A 7,653-nucleotide genomic window follows, 5' to 3' on the forward strand; every position below is an offset into this window, starting at 1 on the left:
TGCTGCGTCGCGGTCCCGTCCGTGGCACGTTGCCAGAATACTTGCGACATCGCGTTCCCATCCAGAGTTCGTCACCTGAGTACCTGCAGGACACTTACCATCCTTCCACGACGGGCAGAGTCTTCGCAGCGCCTCTACTTCCTCATACACGGCGGTTCACAAGAATGAACCGCCGCTAAGTGAAGGACGTATACGACGCTGCACACCATGCCCCCCTTCCTCTCCCACACCCCCATGGAGGAGACGAAACGTCTATTGGACGTTTTCACGGTTGGGGCGGGGCTTAGAAGAGCGGCTGATTTAAAAACTGAGCACTGATACGACTGCGCTGTGTACTTACCTGCTTAACGGTGTTCTCTGCTTGATTTCTGTTGCCGACCATTGCATGTATTTTGACCTCGTTGACCTCTCTGCTCCTGACCCGGATTGCCTGACCATTCTCTGCCTGATACCCGGTACCGGCCCTTGCTTGTGTTTTGACCTCGTTGACCTCTCTGCTCCTGACCCAGATTGCCTGACCATTCTCTGCCTGATACCTGGTACCGACCCTTGCTTGTGTTTTGACCTCTTTGACCTCTCTGTTCCTGACCCGGATTCCCTGACCATTCTCTGCCTGATACCCGGACAATACTATCTGTTGCACTGTGACCTTTCCGCTCCTGACCCGGATTGCCTGACCATTCTCTGCCTGATACCCGGTACCGACCCTTGCTTGTGTTTTGACCTCGTTGACCTCTCTGCTCCTGACCCAGATTGCCTGACCATTCTCTGCCTGATACCTGGTACCGACCCTTGCTTGTGTTTTGACCTCTTTGACCTCTCTGCTCCTGACCCGGATTGCCTGACCATTCTCTGCCTGATACCCGGTATCGACCCTTGCTTCTGTTTTGACCTCGTTGACCTCTCTGTTCCTGACCCGGATTCCCTGACCATTCTCTGCCTGATACCCGGACAATACTATCTGTTGCACTGTGCTGTCTACTCCGCTCCCACCCAAGATTCGTCTATACCAGTTGAGCACACTAAAGAGACTGATACCTCATTTCCTGCATCCTGGTTTCCTCACCTTTTCAAACGTAATAGATAGTGAGACAGAGGAGAAATGGAGAAAAGGGTGAAATAGTTAGAAAGGGGAGATAATGATAAAGAAAAGATGGGAAAAAGCTTAACAAAATAATAATGAAAACGGCACGCAGACGCGTTTCGCCTTAATCAGGCTTTCCCAATGGCCGTTTTCATTATTATTTTGTTACACCCGGAAGTTGTCCGCTTGAAGAGAGAGACCCGAGAAAGAGATCTTAAATGTGAGCATACTGCACTTTTTTCTGTAAACAAATTAAATATCTGTATACCTTATCTTCTGCCTCTTTGCTTCGTTCCGTGGTGATATCGTGTGGACCGATAATTGGTTTTCGCCTTGTGGCGTTATCGTGTGGACCGATTGTTTTCTACGGGAAGGAGTTTCGGAAGCATATATAATTCCTTTGGCGGGTGGAACCGTTCGTTTTACGCCCAGAAAGTCAGAGCAAACTATAATGCTCTCATCAATGTGGGTGGGATACCGCATTCGAAATATCTGATACAAATTTATTGCCTTTACGGAAAACACTATGTTATTCTTTTTTTCTTATATACATTGAAACACTGGGAGAAAAAACACAACTGAGAAACTGAAAAAAAGACAGAACACAGAGACGAAAAATATAAGTATTGTTTTCCTTAATATATATTTTTTATACATATTATTTGTATCACATTATATTATATATAATCACTTTACATTTTGCCTCTTAAATTGGCATAAATATTTTTGCGCAACACTATTGAATCTTTATTTTGTATTTTGGTAGAAAGGGGTTATACTTAAGTGTTTGCAGAACCTGTTATAATATATTTTAATCTTCATTTACTTTATACACATATATATTTTTTGTTTGTGTAGCGCCTGAACTTTTACTAAACTTTATAGGGATACAACATTATTCAGTATAGATTAAGACAAGTAGAGAAGTTATTTTCGGACTATTAGTTTGACCATGATAATGTTTGCTCCACTTTTGGTTACTCAGTACAGTTCTGTTATTCGAGGAGCCCGTTTTGTCCATACCAGTGAAAATATGTATCACGTGCACCTATTTCCAGCATGCATAGCGTCCAAACTATTCCTTATAAAACATCAGCTCTTCAGGAATACAGGTGACAGATATGCTAAAAGTTATAAGAAAGTTGTATCGTTGTACTTAAAAAAAAATATATAAACTGGATTTGATTCCTTTAATTTTCACTATAGATGAACATATTATAATGCATCTTTCCTCAATAAAGTATTTAGCCTCAGTAAAATTCCATTTCTCATATGTCTGAACTAATTTCAATATGTCAAGCAGATAAGGAAAGTTCAGTTCTGGATTTCTGATGATTTTTACATACTAGCAAATTTATGGAATGCTGAGTGGATTATGGAGATTCAGTCTCTGCTTTGCTGCCATATCAAAAAATATGCTTCTGAAGGTGTGAGCGTATTTTCACTGAGTAAGATGATATGCAATGAGCCAATACTTCTCAACAGCACCGCAGAACAGTTAGTAGTACAGGGGATGGTATTTTTATTCCTACAGCTGGAAGTTTTTGATAAAATGTTTATTATTCAGTGCCAGACCTAAAATTACTAGAAATAAGAAAAAGCATAATATCACTTATGGCAAAATGTGTCAATATTCTGTGAGGGAGGTTAGTATAAAAACATAAGACTGTCATACTGCAGTATAATTATAATGCTTAGGGGATCTTGTGTTCCCATCAACAGTCATCATTCTGTTTAAGAAAAATTGTGAAGATCATTTCCTGCACCTTTCAGCTGAATTAAATCTACAGGATGGATTTTCAGACTTTTGCATGAACTTCTAGTCTATGTTTCACTTATTGTCTATCACACATGTTTGGGTATCAAATAGCATACATTTCTAGTGCTTGTGTCCTCTATTAACTGCCTTCTATGCTCATCAATCTTGGCATTGTAAAGTGTGGCAGCATGAGGAATCAAGTCACAGAAATATGTGTCATCATTGTGCAGATGGCATGTGCTGGTGCAAAAACAAAAAATATATATTTTTATACATAAACCTAAATCTAGGTTAAGTCATATATACTATTTCTGTAGTCAGGCATTCTGTGGTCAGTTGAATTGATAATTTAGCCCAAATCTAAATACCGTTAGCTTGTTTTACTGTCATTATTAGTGATATTATAATAATAGTGATATTAGTGATATTAGTGATATTAATACTACACCTTGAAATGCTTATATATTTTGTAAAATGCTTTATTGTGTCCCCTGTTTGCTTTTTTTTTTATCTTACCTATTCATAAATTAGACCATGGACTTTTATATTCTTTAACGCCTTTCTTATTAGCCTTGTCCTTGTTGCTAAGTCCTCACCACGTCAAAGCTAATCGCAAATCTATCGCTATCAAATTGTTTACTGGTTACCAGAACAAAAGTGAATCTAAAAATACTTCCATGTGTAGTTTTTTTATGTTTTTTTGGAAGTTAAGAGGCACAAAATGGAGCATGTCCTTTCCATTTTCCAAATTATTTGTTTTGAGAGACATACAGTATGTCTCATTATGGACAGCCCCTTAGCTCAAAATACCCAACCAAAAGTACCGTATTTGCTCGATTATAAGACGAGGTTTTTTTCAGAGCAAATGCTCTGAAAAATACCCCTCGTCTTATAATCGGGGTCATCTTATAATCAGACCTCAAATAGGTCTGACTATGAGACGACTAAGATCCAGATCCCCCGCAGCTGCAGGGGACCTGGATCCTCCTGTCTCCCCCCCCGCCCCACTTATCGGTGCTTCTGAGTCCCCGGTGTCAGCCGGGGCAGTGTGTAGATGTCTACGCGACTCGCGTAGACAACTTACGATGCAGCCGGAAGGAGGTGTGGCTAGCAGCGGGGGTTGTCTGTGTCCATCGCGCAGACCTGATCAGAGATCAGAGTTCCCTGCACCGGTGCGGCACACAAAAATGCCTAAAGGCCCTTTACAACCACTACTAGAACTGATCATATCAACCATATTAAAAGGCCATATGCCTTTCAATTGACGGCGGCGACCGTCAGCTAAAAAAGCCAGCTAGCCAGAGTTGCTGAAGTGCCTTAATATAGAGGCATTCAGCCTCTATTGATTGCGCTAAAAAAAAACAACAAAAACAAATGCTTTAAAATTAAAATAGTTGGTGGAAGTCTCATATTATGTCTGATTTGCCTGCTTTTTAAATTTATGCTATGTCCCTACTACTGCTCTCATCCTTGCTCATGGAATCTATTTAACTTTATCTCTTTCCTGTCTCATAATCCTGAACATATCTTCAATACTTTCAATTCTCTTCTTTGCCCCATCAATAGTACCCCTTCCACTAACCTTACTGCTTCTGATTTTGCAACACAATTCAATAATAAAATTGAGACAATCAGTACTCTTGCTGCCCTTGTTCTCCCTCTGACTGCACCCTCCCATACACTGAACTCGTCTTCTTCTACATTAAACGTATTATCTCTTGTTATTGAAGATGGGGTTTGTGCTCTTCTTCTTTCCTCTTGTGTAACCGCATTTCCCCTGTACTCCTCTCCTTATCCAGTCTTTTTCATCTATTCTTGTCTCTACATTAGCTCATATCTTCAACCTCTCTGGTTCTGTCCTATCCTCCTTCAAGAATACATTGAAAAAGCCCTCCTTGGACCCAAATGATTTGTTCAACTACCGTCCCATCTCTCTACTTCCTCTTGAGTATCTCACTCTTCGGAAACACTTTCACTCCCCTTTCAGGGGGTGTACCCCAAGGCTCAGTTCTTGTATCTCTTGTGTTCTCACTTTACACTATCTCTCTTGGCAAATTCATCTGAACCTTTGTCTTTCAATACAACCTGTATGCCTATGACACACACTTCTGATCTCTTTTCCTCCCTCTTAGATTGTGTAACTAACTGCCTTGTCTCTAACTGGATGTCTGCATGATTCATAAGACTCTCTCCAAAAACAAACTTCTTATCTTCCTTCAACAGTAAGTGAAACGCTGGGCAACTAGAAGTTAATGCAACAAAGTGCATTTAGTTTCAGCACTTACAGGTGCCCTGTCCTGGTGGAAAGAAACAATACCTTTCCAATGGGACAGGGCACTTGTAAGTGTGGAAAATAAATGCACTTTTCTTGCATACGCCTCTAGTTGCCCAGCATTTCATTTATTGTTGGTGTGGATTCATATCCTAGTTTTCTATATGCTATTGACCAGTGGGAACAATGTCAACTACAGCCTGCAACCTGTAACTCCAAGAGGAGGTTTTCAGCTTGGAATCCGAAGTGGAAGCTGTTTTGTTTCTTTTCTAAAAAAACCCCCCTGCATTCTCCAACTTAAAAACATTGCCCACATTCATCCCTTCCTAAACAAGACTGTTTTAAATTCCTGCCAGGTTATTATTACTATTATTTTTTACTTATATAGCAACAACAATTTATACAGCGGTTCTTACAATATATTTTTTCAAGGGCTGTGACAAGACTAGAATTGACAGACTAAGATAAACCTATACATTAGGTGGAGAGGGCCCTGCTCGCAAGCTTACAATCTTGAGGTAATGGCTTGAGGACAACCATAAGGAATAGAGAAAAGTGAGAGGTAGTGTTGTATCAGTGACAAGGAAGTTGTAGCAACTAAGATGTAGGGAAGTGAAAGTTGAAGGTTCGGTGGAGGTAGATTCCGGAGGTAAGGGGTAGCACAAGTGAAGTCTTGTAGACAGAAAAATCCCAGGTGATAAGTGAGGAGAGAAGCCTTAGCTCATAGGAAGAATATAAAGATTGAGTAGGAGAGTATTTGTTTAGAAATGTATGGAGGAGCAGTGTTATGAAGGGCCTTATATGTTAGTACAAATATTTTACATTGAATTCTGAAGGTAATAGGGAGCCAGTGAAGGAATGTACAGAGTGGGGAAGCAGAAGAAGAGTGGTGTGCAAAGAAGATAAGCCCAGCAGCGGCATTTACTATGGTCTGTAGAGGAGAGAGTCAAGTCAGTGGAATGCCAACCAGAAGAGTGTTGTAATATTTTCTGTTTTGCCTTTATTATTATTATTATTATTTTTAATGTTATTGATGCAGCTGATCAGTCTCTGATCTAAATGATGGCTAAATGGTTTTAGGATGCAAAATAGAATGTTTAAATAAAATAAATAGAGGGGTGGGTTAGTGCATGGTTTCCGATGGTGGTTTGCAGAGGGCTTAGTATGTTTCAGTTTCTACAAGGGTGGAAAGAAAGTAATTTGAAGAACATTCTGATACAGTAACAATAAAAACATAAACATTTACATAAAAATAGATCATACAACATTTTGTGTTATGTCATCTTTTTCATGAATTTGCAACCCAATATAGTTTAGGCGCAGCAGAGTGTAAGACAGATGGTCTACAAATAATGAAAATTTGATTACCTACGCATAATGTGTTCAGTTAAATTTGTGCATAATTACACCATTGAAATATTTGCACTACATTGCTCAACAAAATGACTTTTAAGGGGCATATGCCTCAGCTTGTAAGTGATACCTTTTGAATGCAACATATTGTACTACATTAGAATGGATACAGAGTGATTTTTTTTTACAGACTTGGCCCAAATTCAATGACCTGTTTGTTTTCTAGACTTTTAATTAGTAAATTCTCATCTTTGCGTTTTTCAGTCAGTTGCCATGATTTGAAGTCTAGTTGTATTATGATTAGATGTAAACACCAATAACCCAATCCAGCTTTGAAAAAATGTATGCTCTTTTTGAGTATCTCTCTGTTTTGTCCTCTTTAGTGATTACAAATTCAGGAGAGTGTACTATCTCTGGGTAAGTAAAAATTAAATAGTTCAATTTATTCCTGCAGTAAGTAAAGTTCAAGGAAACAGATGACCAAAACAACACACACCAGCACATGCTCTGCCACACTGACACCCAAACATATGCACCAGGACAGGCTCTGCCACACTGACACCCAGACACACACATCATGACAGGCTCTGCCACACCGACACTCTTGGCACCGCTCCTAGACTTCCGCAGGGCCCGCTGCTTAAGTTGGGGCTGCTGGCACTCTGTGCGAACAGCCTCTCTTGTACTGCCCAGGGGAAGCAGGAAGGCAACAGGGTCATGTGACGAGACATAAATTGACGTGACTCTGCTGGGTTCCTACTTCTCCTGGGCTGTAGAAGAGACGATGCTCACGCAGTGTGTGCGAGTAATGCATAGGTAAGCAGCAGGATTCTTGGGGGGTTTGTTTGTTTTTTCATTGAGGTCCCTCCTGGTTTTCAGACATTCGTATGAATTAAAATTCGGACAAATGCAAATGCACAAGTCAACCTTACAGCATTTCTAGAAATCTTTGGTTATCAACCTTTTTTGGAAAAGGATATGACTTTTTTAAAAGTTTATATTCTAGTCACATTGCCTCTTTAGAAGCTTCAGGTAATTTATCTAAAAAAAGGAAGAAATTAAATAAACATGCACTGCACATATTTAATTTTGCTGCAATACAATATTAGCATTCACAATTAGGATGGGTAAAAGTCTACAAGTATTCTGAACAGTTATATGTGCCATGAAAATGTCAAGACACAT

Source organism: Sceloporus occidentalis, unplaced genomic scaffold (genome assembly GCF_023333645.1).
Source record: "Sceloporus occidentalis isolate IW3139 unplaced genomic scaffold, rSceOcc1.0.p SCAF_46, whole genome shotgun sequence".
Classification (NCBI taxonomy): domain Eukaryota; kingdom Metazoa; phylum Chordata; class Lepidosauria; order Squamata; family Phrynosomatidae; genus Sceloporus; species Sceloporus occidentalis.